Source organism: Anomalospiza imberbis, chromosome 17 (assembly GCF_031753505.1).
Source record: "Anomalospiza imberbis isolate Cuckoo-Finch-1a 21T00152 chromosome 17, ASM3175350v1, whole genome shotgun sequence".
Lineage (NCBI taxonomy): Eukaryota > Metazoa > Chordata > Aves > Passeriformes > Viduidae > Anomalospiza > Anomalospiza imberbis.
The window spans coordinates 12,857,317-12,870,838 of record NC_089697.1 but is presented as its reverse complement, the minus strand read 5'-3'; positions in this window follow the sequence as shown (position 1 = coordinate 12,870,838).

Sequence of the window (13,522 nt, the reverse complement as noted above, 5' to 3'; positions counted from 1 at the left end):
AAATCATCTGGGTTTTGGTTTTTTTTTGGTTTTTTTTTTTTTTTTTTAATATGTTTTTTTAAAAGTTCTCAAAATGTTCTCCCAGTCTAAAATGAGCAACCCTACCACGGCTGAAATTTAGGTCACTTATGTGGTAAATAAAGATTAATCAAAACCATTACAGAATGTGTAACATGTACAAGGTAAAATACTTACCAGGTAATTCTGGAAGGTGAAATATCTTCATTGGCAGATTTGAATGTTGCCTCACGCCCGACTTGAAGCAGATTTATCTTCATTAAGTGGTCAAACCTGAAAAGGCCAAACTTTTAAAATACAGATGTTTAAGACCTGCCCCTTCAAATGCTCCTATGGGTTGATGGAGCCTTGTGAATTTCCTGAAGTTTAAAAATCTCTGTGTGCATCAGCTGTGTGAACCATGAGGAAAAGATATTTACCTTGTGCTCCTTCACAGATTTCCAGGTGTTAAATCCCGGCCTTCCCACTGCCCTGGATGGAGTTTTGAACGGACAGAGGAGAGTTTATTGCACAATCCCTGCTAGTTTAATGGGAGCTTTTTGCAGTAGGATGTATCGGAGCCGGGTGTTTATCCGTGCATGCAAAATATTCCTTTGTCTTGCAAGAGCTCTGCATTTCTTTGGAACTCGCTGCACACCACCTTGCACTATGTGACCAAACCTGATCCCACAAACACTCCCAAGTCTGAAGCACAGGAGGGAGCAGTTTAAGTATTGATTATCTCCAAATGGCAGCGAGGCCAGGAGAACAAAGCAGAATTTTGCTGGAAGTGGGCGTGGGAGTGACCAGTTTTTGCTACCCCAAGTGACTCTTAACAGTCTGTTAAAAATGTATTCTTTTTGTTATGCTCTGATGTTAGCGTTTTGAAAGACCTTGTATTGCAGAGTTAAAAACAAATTCAAGGCACACAAACTTATAAAAAATATTGAATTTGTATTTTTGCTCTTAACTCAGTGTCCTGAAAGACTCCCTGAGTCAGGTGTTGTGGTATTTCTTGTTCTCATGACACGCCAAAACACATTATTTGCCCCCTCCGTCTTTAAATTTTTTTTTTAATTTTACTTTTCCATGTGAAATCTACTGACCCCCTTCATCACAAGGGCTGCTCCCTGGAGCCAGGGCTCTGGATAACTGTAAACATGACTTAGCAGAGAACACAGGAGCCGCGTGGTTTTTATCCACTGAGATATGGGACCTCTGTGGAAAACATAAGAAAAGTAAAAAGACTGCTTCAGGAAAAAAGGAGAGGCTCGGAGTATCTTAAAACTCCTCTTCTTTTGCTCAAAATGCATCATATAATATCACATTACAGGAGTGAAATGAAAACACCCAATTTATTTTTACAGATTAGCCACGGTGACCTCTGTGATTTATGCTCATGGAGCTGGAATTGTTTGATACGAGGCAAGGGCCAACTTGGAAAAATAAATCCTAGATTTTCTTCTCCCTCTGTTTTGCCCCTTGTTGAGGACATTTGCTGCCTTTCTGGAGAGTCGATATTTTATGTATGAGGCAAAAACTTCTACACCAAACGCCCAGACAGACCTGTGTTTACTGCTCTGCACTATATGTTACTCCACAGTCTTGCAGTATTAAACCTAGCCCCAAACTAGAGTTTAGAACCAGGCAGCACGCCCAAAATTGTGATAATCTCCTCCAGAACAACAGAAAGAAATAAAATAACACTGCTGAAAGCTGACAAGTTTCATTGCAGTCCCCAAACTCCTAAGGTACTTAAATGTCCGAGTCCTTTTAAATTACATTATGTACAATTACATTATGCAAAAATCCAGGCTGGAAGTTTTGTGATCTGGCTCAAGTCCTGCTCTTCTCAGAGCAGACAGAGGGAAACCCTCGCTGTCAGGGAGAATGAAAGCAGAGCTGAGCAGGCAGCAGGAAGCCTTCACCTAAATTTAAAATCTTTCCAGGGTTGCTGTGGTGTTTGTCTCAAACAACTGACCTGAGCAGCAAAAGGCCTGGGCTGCCCCTGGCAGCAGATCGGCCAAGTTTCACTCTTCTGCACAGGGACTCTCTCATTTTAGATTCATATTTAGGCAGCTGTGAAATCTGGCCTGTCGTGTGATTAAAACACAAATGGGATTTAGGGGAGCTGGGCCCAGTCCCAGCTCTGCCACAGACTTTTCCTGCGTGATCTTGGGCAAGTCTTCTCCCAGGACTCCCGAAATTTGGCCTTTTTGGGGGTTTTTTAAAGGCCCTGCTCTAGCAGTCAAGTAATTACATGAAATTCCCTGTTTGCTGGCATGAATAGATAAATAAAGTAAATACACAGTGTTTTAGGCTTTTAAGGAGATAAGTTTGCCACCACAATCAGAGTGTGACCTAATGGCTCGAGAAGTCCTTTTTAGAGCTGTTTGGGCTGTTGGGCCACGAGCTGGAATATAAAATTCGACACCCTCCATTTCTGCACAACAACATCTATTTCCAAAATCAGGACCATGTTGCTCCTTCGCTTACAAAATAAATTGTTTGAGCAACACTCGGACGAGAGCGAGGCCAGAAAATGGAATCGCTTATGAGAAGCTTTACCGGCGTTTTGTGGCTCGGTCTGTTGTTGCGTTTCTTTGCACAAACGCCTCTTTCAGCGCGATTTGGGAGCAGATCCCGCGCCGGGATCGCGCTGTCGGGGCGGCTGCGGCAGCGCGTGTTTACAGGAAACGCCTGTGCAGGGGCTGCGCCGGCACACTCGGCTCAGATTTGGCTACCACAGGGCTCCTGCGCTGCCTGAGGCACGGATGAGCCACGAGGTGACAAACCGGGTGCTGCGACATCGCGTCAGGCACGGGGGATGCGCAGCGAGCGCGGCGGGGCTCGCCCTCCCCCAGGAATGCGCCTGGCGCTGGGTCAGCGCCTATCTGTGTCCCCAGCCTCCCCCGGCAGCATCAGCTCTGCCCCTCTGCCCTCTAGCCCAAACTGCCTCGTTCTCTAACGACGCCCTCCGCCGTATTTGGGTGCTGCTTGGAGGTGTTTTGATGCCCCGCTAAAATTTGCTGTCTGAGCAGCACGTTGAACGTAGAACAGTTTGTTTTTGTAGTGATAGAGGAGTCGCAGGGGGGTTCTGTCCCTGTTTTATACATCCTGTCTGTGTAAACTCATAGATTTCAAATCCTGTGAGGCACATTGACAGTCCAGCTATGAAAGATTTTCTGTTTGACCTTGATTTTGTTTTGTTTTCGCCACATATGAACTTTAACAGACTTCGAGAATGACGTCTTTTCTTTTTCCTTATCACAGCTCACTAGGGTAGGAAAATACAAGTAAACAGAAGCTTCTTCAACAGCACACAGATTTCTCAAAGAAAACATCTCACTTTTTTCCTCTTTTTACTCAACCTGCAGTTCTGTTCCTGTACTTTGTTCTGCAAATGGATCATTTTCAAAATGACAGCACAGCACCATATGAATGTTCTCTTTTCTTGTAACTCGTGGGGTGAAAGATCTCTGGGATCCTCCTGGTATTTATTCAAGCCCAGGGTTGTTGTCTGATAGGCTCTATCACTACAGCAGTAACAGAAACATTGTTGCTACTCAGTGATAGAGAGAAGAAAAAGATTTACATGGAGAAATAAAATCTTTTCTGAGATGTGGCTGGAGGAGAAAAAAGAGCTCTTCAGCATGCAGCCCTTCTTCTGAAAGGGCTGGAAACAGAAATGAGCTTCCCATGCATCTGTGCAGGGCAGTGAGGGAAGAGAAATGCATTGGTGAAACACAAATTCTATCAAAAAGGCTGCTCAGGAAGATAAACAGCCCTGGATGATGAAGTCTCTGCCTAGAATGGCTCAGTTATCAGCACCAGAGGCCTTAAACTTCTGTTGTAACTTTCCAAATTGTCCTTCCCAGTATCACATGGCTTTTACTCTGAATATCAAGAGTTAGATCTAGTGACTGGCTGTTAATCCTCTCCCTTCCTTGATTAGTTTGAGCTTCCAGCCTTCTCACTCTCAATTTATAAACTGCTTCTTTCTATGGCTTGGATATGGCAAAATAAAAGCACATTCACTCATGCTAATTAGCACCTGACACCATTCTTCAATTAAAAACAAGTCTAATATTAAAAGCCCAACCCTGTGCTGACTACTCACATACAGAGGTATGTGTGCACTGAACTGGTTCTAAAATGGAAACCTAAATGTATTGTTTGCACAGGATGACATTCTTAAATTCTCTATTTGTTAATATAATTTTCCTCACTCCATTAGGGAGTTCAGTGCAAGCCAGTTACAAAATAAGTTGAAAAACTTTGTTTTACAGACTTGTGAACTCTATAATGTGTTGGATTCTTGGTGTAGATAAAGCAGAATTTTACAGCCATTTTCCAGTTCTGACACTTGTATGTGTAATTAAAATGTCACCTTTTTTCCACTTCTCCTTTTTGGGGCCATTTTCTATTCTGCCTTCAATTATAGAAGTTTTTCTCCTCTTTGTCTCGATCTTAAATCAAAATTTCAAGCACACCAATAGCATTTGTTACAGAGTCTGTCATCAAAATAATGGAAGTAGATTCTAATAATGGAAATGGAGTCTCACAAAATGTTTCCTAACTGAGGAAGGCATTTCTAGGTTAATTCCTTTACATCCTATGGCATATTCCAAGTGTATTCAGAGACTAAAACTGTCTTTAAAGGTGGCAGTTGTAAAGGTTCCTTGTAATTGTGATGTGGAGGCAGATCCTTAAGAACTTCCCATGGGCAAGGAAGCAAAATTATCTGCCTTGAGATAACAGAGACTGAGGCATCCCTGCACATTAATTCAGAGTAAAGGAAGTGTTCATTTTGTAAAGGTTTTACTGTGAGATTACCCAGACTCTGTCAGGTGTAACCTCTCAGAAAAACGTGGCAGTTCAGTTCATTTTTGAGCCATACTTTTGCAAAGGTATTTACCTCAGAGTGTGTCCTCACTGGGCTACAGTCCTACTACAGCATTTAATTCCCCAAATTATAAAGAAGAGAGAAGAGGATACAAAAAGTGGCTTTGTGATTCTTTTCACGACTTTCATGCTGTTAAAAATGATAATTACCTCTCATAAACTGAAGGTGCTGATAACATTAATAATGGATGGTGGGATTCTTGTTCATGTGTTTATTAATTTATAAACACCACAGAGCCTCAGAATGAAAGGTGTTCTATAAATAGAAAGCTAATATTGATCAATCCTGACATGGAATTACCATTCTTGGAGGGCCTCAGCAGTTTTTTTTCCCTTCATCCTAATCTGCTACCAGAAAGAATTCCCTGATCTTGGGCCTTTGTTATCATCATTTGTTTCTTCCTATTGTACTCGCAGCAGCACTTCCTCCTTGTATCAGAAATGCAGGAAGAAAAACCTGAGGCTTCTGGGTTCTGAATGCAGCAGAGCTGGTATGGCACAAAATGTGCATTTGAAAGGTGCTAGAAGAGAGCAGGAATTGTTTCCAACCAGGAATTAGCATGACAGTGGACCAAGGCCCGCCAGAGCTCCCTGCTTCCCAGTGCCAGTTAATGGGGACAGAGCTGCCTGGTGTTCTCACTCACAGGGGATTGAGAATTACTCTTCAGCCCCAGAAGAAAATGTCATTTACCATTTACCTCCAAACACATTCTCCTTTTCCCTTTCACCACTGACAAGTAACCCGACCCCTGTCCTTGCATTTCTTGTGTTTGAGTTACATTTTCTGCTTCCCTCTTCTTGCAAAAATAAGGTTTTACAACTGCAGGAGGGTGCTGGGGCAGGCAGGTGAGGAGCATTTGCCATCTCTGGACTGGTTGGAATGGGAGGGGAACACAAACCCCCACAGTTCCCAGATCTAAGAAACTTTCAACTAACTTTCAGCACTGAGCTCAAAGTGCAGCCTCTTTGTACCACTTGTGCCAAAACTTCCCAAACAATCCCACCCGGGAATTTTGGTCAATACTCTGCCAGTATCACACACAGCAGCAACTCCTGAGAGCCAGAAAGTACCAGCAAAACCAGCCAGATTCTAATTCATGTGTGAAATTCTGAGCTCCTGCTTCCCCTGTGGGCCTTCCCTCCCAGTCCTGGCACTGCTGGGATGCAGGAGGACGGGGATGAGGAAGAGGACGAGGACAAGGATGAGGATGAGGATGAGGATGAGGATGAGGATGAGGATGAGGAAGGCTGGGGCTAGAGCAGAGCTTCAGCTGGTGCATATCAATATCACACTCCTGCCTTTAATGCAGCCACCATAATTTCCAGCAGCTGGGGTTTCAGCCCAGCATTTTAGTGGCTTAAGGGGAGTTTTGTCTCTGAAACCTCCTGCTCTGCTGGGGTGATGGGCACGGTGCTGCAGGGACACTGCAGCCCCCTGAACCCCATCCATCAGCAACCCAGAGTTCCACTCACACGTGGAAATTCAAAATGTGACATTTTGTGCTTTGCACAATGGAAGTATTGTGTATGGGATACAGGAATATCTTCCTGCGGGCTGCTTGGGTCAGGAAATTATTCAAAGTAAAGAATCAGATTTTGCTTCATTTTTTGCCATTGTTACATTATTTCCTGTATGGCTATTTTTTTTTCTCCTCAAAAGAAATTAGCTCTTACTTCATAATGAAGTTTCTGAGAGCATTTATTTTTAAATTAACATAATGAATTTTTTGTCCAGTTGAAAAGGATATTTTCAAACAAGACAGTAAGTAACACACCCAACTGAGGACACTCTAAGCTTAAACTACTGACAAGAGACAAAGGGGAAGTGATTTACTCTGTGCAAGCAAAAGTAGAAATTAAACAATCAAACATGAAATGACAAATGTAAAACACTGTCAGTTTGTCCATCTGAGATGGTGTCACTGCAGGTTAAATAGGAGAAAAATTTGATATGGGGCTTTTCAATAGGAGAGTGTTCTCCCAGGATTATAGGATATTCTAGTTTTATAATGATGAAATTTTTGTAACAATTTGGGCAAAGACAGCTGGTTCCTGTGGTTAGGAAAGCAGAATATTTGGGATAGACTATGGACAGAGGCAATGGGGAGCTGTGGGATTGCCGACCTCCCTCCCAGGTCTCCCACAACAGCTTTTGGTGCTGACAAAATCCTTGCCCAACAGATGCAACCGTGGCTTTATCAAGGACTTCTGGTGCCACTACAACCCCTGTGCATGAAAAAGCCCTTCCTGCTGCACATTTCCTGCTGCTGCCCTGCCCAGGCACTTTGCTCTGGGCTTGTATCTCTGTCAGGCTGAGAGGTGAATTAAAGCCCTTAACGAGCCCAGAAAAATGTGTAACCTGCTAGTGCTGCTTCCTCTGGTGTTGTGTGTGTAGGTTTAGATAAATACCTCCAGCTGACATTGGAAGGTGATAGTGAGTGTGATTGTTTCGTACAGAAAAGCACCAGAATTATGCTGATGTAGAGTCCAATAGGTGGATTTTCAAGAGAAATTAGGAACTCAAGGAGTATTGCAAATGTGTGTGGAGCTGGATGGCTGCTTTAGGCATGTAATTATTCTAATTCGGGTATGTAAACCAGATAATTGTACATGGAAGCAGCTAATTGAGCAAATTTTAATTTGCTTTTACCTGTGCAGACACTCAGGAGAGATGGGAAGAGCTCACTAGGAGAACGTGCCCTGTGTATTTCTACTGCAGGCAGATTTATCTCCTGCTGTGGATCCCCCACAGAACTGCCTCTGGATCCCCCACAGAACTGCTTTTGGATCCCACACAGATCTGCTTTTGGGTCCCACACTGAACTGCTTTTGGATCTCACACAGAAATGCCACTGAGGGGATGAGATCCCATACAGAACTGCCTCTGGAGGGAGGAGATCCCACATTTCAGTGCCCCAGGCCATGCCAGCATGCTGAGCCCTCCTTCCCCTTCCCCTTCCCTTCCCCTTCCCCTTCCCCTTCCCCTTCCCCTTCCCCTTCCCCTTCCCCTTCCCCTTCCCTTTCCCTTTCCCCTTTCCCTTCCCCTTCCCCTTCCCCTTCCCCTTCCCCTTTCCTCCTGGACTCTCCCTCCCTGCCATCCCCTTTCCCAAACCCATTCTCAGTGCTGCCCCTCACTCTGGCAGTTTTTATCCCCGTTCACAAAGGCAGAAGGAAGAGAGGAAGGGCAGGATGTGCTTTCTGCCTTCATCAGGAGGATTTATTTTCCTTCCTGGAAGTTGCAGCCAGTGTGGAGAGGAGGGATGGAGCGAGCGTGCAGGAGTACCGGGAGATCCCAGAATATCTCCCCAGCATTTTCCTCCACTCCCAGATTCCCATCCCATAGCAACATGCTGACAAATCAAGAGCTGCCATCCTATATCCAGTGCTCCAGCTGTCAGCCTGGAGCAGTGCATCTCCTAGCTGGAGCACAGCCTTCCCTTTGTTTCAGCTTTGGAAATAAAATCGTACATTTGTAAAATAAAAGGGGAAGAATCCTTTTCTAAGGTAATAAAACCATTAATCCTTTTTACAGGTTCAAAACTGCATTAACTGCTTTGAGCAAGGAGGCACACAGTGAATGTTAATGGATTTGTAGTAACAGTACACCTTGTATTTAATATAATAACCAGTTACATAAAGTCAGCAGGCTCACTAAACTCACCCATACTTAATTTGATAAATATTTTCATTGATTTAAATTACTCTCAGTAAGAAACATTTGTCACCCGAACAGCCTTTGTTTCTACTTGACCATTTTTCATGGGAGGAAAAAGACTTTTTTGAAGGTAGCTCTGAATAATCCCATTTTTGATGCTGGCTCAGAGAGGGTGGAGCACTGCCCTAATGTCCTTGACTTTCATGTCTGACACAGGAAAAGGTCCAAGGTTATGTGAGTTTGTGGGGCTTTTAAAAACCACATTTTGTAGGAGCGAGTGTCTTAAAGAGGCCCAGGCTGCAGAGGTAGCAGGAGTTCATTAGTTAATTAGAAGTCAGAGATGGCCAGGGGAACAAGAGAAACAGTGATGTGTTCACACCTCCTCAAACAGAGCAAGGCATCACCACACCCATTGCACAGATGGAGAACGTGCTTGGAAGGGCACAGGATTTTCCCCAAGACACAAGTGTGGGACACAGCCACTGAAGCCAGGGAATAAAACCTTTAAAGAGCACCATACAATGGCCACGTGACAGCCAATGAGCCAAATCCATGGATCTGGCAGTAATTAGCCCAAGGAGAGGGAAAATGGGAAGATGCAAAACCCTGGGATTAGCAGGGCTGCTCCAAGCTTGGATATTTGCACACACCTCCCTTTTTATTCACCAAAATGGAGAAAGTAATTTTTTGTCCTTTCTTTCCTCATTCAAGAAAGATCCAAGGGCTGGATTTGCCCCTCAGCTGGGATTTCTGGCTAAAGGAGCAGCACAATTAGGATTTCTGTGCAGTAATGTTGGGTGAATTTCCATACACCCCGAATTCCCTGATGTGTGAATGGACTTGGAGATCTTGTGCCACTTCCTGGGAAATGTTGGATGTATTTTGAGCACAGGGTGCAGGGCTGCTTACGCACCTGCAGCAAGGCTGGGGCAGCTCAGGTACCCCAGGTTCACTGTGGATTTTGTTCCCTGGGCCATCCCACAGCACATGTGCCTGAGTTTCTGTCTGGGGAATCCCAGACAGAAATCCATCAACCTCAGATTAGCTCCTCACAGCCAAGGAGAGGCTGAGTGGATTTGGGAGGTGATGGCTGGCAGGAATATATTGACTCATGGCTTTGGAGACAGCACCTGCCACCCCCAAAGCCAAATTCCACAGGGAAATATCAGAAATTCCCATTAACCACTCCGCTTCATTTGCCCCCCATTCATTGTCCTGCTTTCTTCAGACTGAACATATCCAAAGCCCTTCACCCAGGAAACCCCAGCCAGGCTGTTTTCCTTGGGAAAGGCTGCACAGGGTTGCTGAGGGCACAATTTGGGATGGCAGTCAGATGCAGACAACCTAAATCCGTATTTTTCATCAAAATGAAACAAAGGAGTCCTAATGCCATGAAATATCAAACTCTTATCAGGGATTCCCTCATTGCTGGCAAGCCAAAGGTGCTCAAGGAAATTCCATTATTTAAAAAAACAATCCTAGAACTGTTACTTAAGTTTGCAGGAGCTGCTCATTTACAACACAATAAAAATTGTCTGTAGCATCCCAAAATCTGCTCTAAGGATGTGTCTTGGGCTGAAATATTTGTTAATACAAGAGTTCAGCCAGTCTGCACATGAAATGAATCCAAACAGAAACGTAAACCCAAGTATTACTAATATAACATCATGCAAAGCAATAGGAACTTATTTGTAAGGGCAGCAAAAGCAAGAAATCACTCAGGAATATATCTGTTGTTTCAAGACTGAAGTTGAAATGAATTCCTAGGATCTTAAACTCTCTCTTGTCAATAGACAAGGTGTAAGCAGCACTAAAGCAGGTGTTAAAAGCAGTCACAGGAATTAAAGGCAGTTCACCCCAGGAGCTGAGAAGAATTCAGATTTACTTTGTATTCCTCTGGCTCACTTGGGCTCACTTGTAGAATTTGCGTCCCCTGTATCTTTTAATTTGCTGAATGATTCGAGAGAATCCAACGCACCTACGTTTAATTAGCTTTATAAATCAAAGGTGACAATTCTTTAGTAACCTGTATTATTTCCCAGTGTGGCAAGCTAGAAAAATGCTGACAAACCTATTTATTGACCTGTTGTGCTTTGCAAGGACAGCCAATGTTGTATTGATCCAGCCATCCCAAATCCTGTGGCAGGGCAATAACGTCCCAGAGTCTCCACATCATCACTATTCTGTGCTCTCCCTACAGGAGTGATATCCCCCCCCCCTGAAAATGCAAATGTTCCCATCCCCCTCCTCTGCTCTGGGGAATTATTGTTAGGAATTAAAGGAGAGGAGAGCAGCAACCTTCACATTTCCTTGGTTTGCCTCTTTCATCAGCAGTGCTCGTTTGGAACTTTGCTTGCAACTTTAATTATTTCCTCACTGAGCTCGCCCACCCCAGCACCGCCTAAATTCCCTTTGTGTCACCCAGGAGCCCACAACCCCTCATGGCAAAACCTGCGCTGAAGTCACCGGGCTTGACTGCACATCCCTCTGGTCCCCTCCTGCAACACGTGGATTTAAGGCAGATTTTAAAAATCTGAAAAGCCTGAATGCACCAAAGTCTTTGCAGCATTTCCTTTTGCAGTTCATGGCAAAATGAAAGAAATAAATGAAGACTTCAGCATTTGACCTGCTGGGATCCCTCACTTGACAATCACTCATGAGTCAGGGTGACAAGGTCACGTTCCTTATTCTTTACTCATTTAACCGTTTGATAATTATAAGTAGCAATGGAAAGCAAGCAATCCTCACAGTTAATCATCTTCCCAGACCCCAGGGTACAGGGCTGGAAAACGGAGGGAACAATGGGGAAAAGTTAAAAATTGTTTCCATTATCTAGTACCATCAGGTAAAGGGGGAAAAAAAACGTATCTTTGGAAACACATTTTCATTTACATTTCTAGCAAAACCCACCCTGAACATATCAGCCAGCTAAAAAAAATAGGGAACACACTGAAAATAGTTTGGAATATTATTATGATCTAGCTGATGTTCTCATTTCCCCATGTGCATTTTTATGCAAATGCTGTTAGTTTCACCACCTCCAACCATCCTGAATTCCCACTGAACCATGGCAGAGCTGAAGATCTTCATCAGCACACGATTTTATTATGTATATACACAATTATTTTACATATTAAAGCGCCCAGGCCAGGGGGTTTGGGTGCCCATGACGAAGGCCACGAGTAGAAACCACTTTCTCTCCCCAAGACCACATTTGAGTGCATGACCAACTTGAAGCATTCCCTAAGTGTGGGCTCCACCAGGGATGCATTCCTGAATCCAAATCAATCTCTCCCAAATAGCTGCAGGTGAAAATTCTTCATCCGTGCTTGCTGTGCACGCAGGGGAAAATGCCTGGTCATACAAGCAGAGGCCTGTGCTGCTGTTTATTTCAGGCCAAAAATGGAAGTATTTCGGGTTTTTTAATGTGTTCTGCAGTTACAAAGCTGCCTCTGGAAAAGCTGGATATTTTCCTGACTGTTATATGGGCTGGATATGTAATGCTCAGAGAGGCCAGCAATTAAAAAAAAAACAAAATCAAACAACAAACAAACAAACAAAAATACCCAAAACAAACAACAAAAAAGCCAAACCACCCTTTCAAAACTAAATGTAATATTTGTATTTTAGACTGATATTTTTTCTAGGCCATTTCCTCATGAAGCCTGTCTCAGAGTAACATGTAAATTTTCAAAAAGAAGAATGTTTGGATAACCCCATGGTTCAAAAACAAGCAAAGCGAGGCGAGATCCACGCTGGGCACCCACAGATGGATAATATTTTGTTTTTCTTTGTGAACGTCTTTTGTCTTGAAGCTGGTGTGAAAATCTAGACGAGGGCCCCACATGATTGATCACCACAAGCATCAGAAGGAAATGATTCACCACAACACTGTAACTGAAACTGCTTCGACACCTGATTGCAAACTTCACACTGGGGGACTAATTAACTGCTGTACCTGCTCGGGATTGCAGGAGCCTCAGGACACCTCAGCCTGCAGAATTCCAGCTGTGAATACCCACTGCTCTGCCAGAAAGGTACATGCCACTCAGAATAAAGAGGTTAAAAACACAGATTTAAAAAAAAAAATTATATGAAGTGATAACATCATTAAGGTGTTGTTAAAAAAAAAAAGTATAACCTCAATATCTACCTAAAGTTAAATGTACACAATATTTTCTTTCTGTTTTCAGCTTCAGGGTTTTCCTACTTCTGCCATGAGCTTCATTTCAGGTACGCTGTGAACATTTGTGAAGCATTTTCAATATTAGGAACATAAGGGTCATATTGTCTGAATTTAGATATAAACCAGTACATGAAATATCATCCAGCTCCTCGTGCATCGCGCTCAGAGCTGAGCCAAGGTCTCAGCAGATTTATCAGCAGAAATACAGTCTGCAAACAGAGTCATGTACTCCTAGCAGAGCACTGAGAGAGTGATGAGAAAGAATGGAAGAATAGCTGGCTGTGAGATTTTTTAGGGAGAACAAATCTATTAAATAATTGTTTTAACCTTACAACAGTGATGTGGCTGCAAATGAATCTACTAAAATATGGAGCTGATAGCCAGTGTCTGGCAATGTGTTGTTGTTTTTCACTACATTTGACAAATAAAAAATTCTTCCCTTTTGCTTCCTGTTTCCAGCACTCAGTTTAAATCGAAAACTATTTTTGAGTACACTTTCAAGCATTAAAAAAATAGAAGTCTCACAATTTGGCAAGAGTGTGGAATGGTTTGGCAATAGCCAAGAGCCTCCTTTGTTCTCATTTTCTAAAGGCCTGTGAGTTCACCCTGATGAGATGGAGAAGTTGGTGAACTCTTCAGGAAAAGGAACATAAAACCCCACAAATGCAGTGTCACACCGACATCAATTTGGGGCTGTTAAAATATCTCCAGCCTGGGCAGCAGCAAAGCTCGTGGAGCACCTGGGATAATTCCTTGCTCATCCATGTTATTTTCCCCAC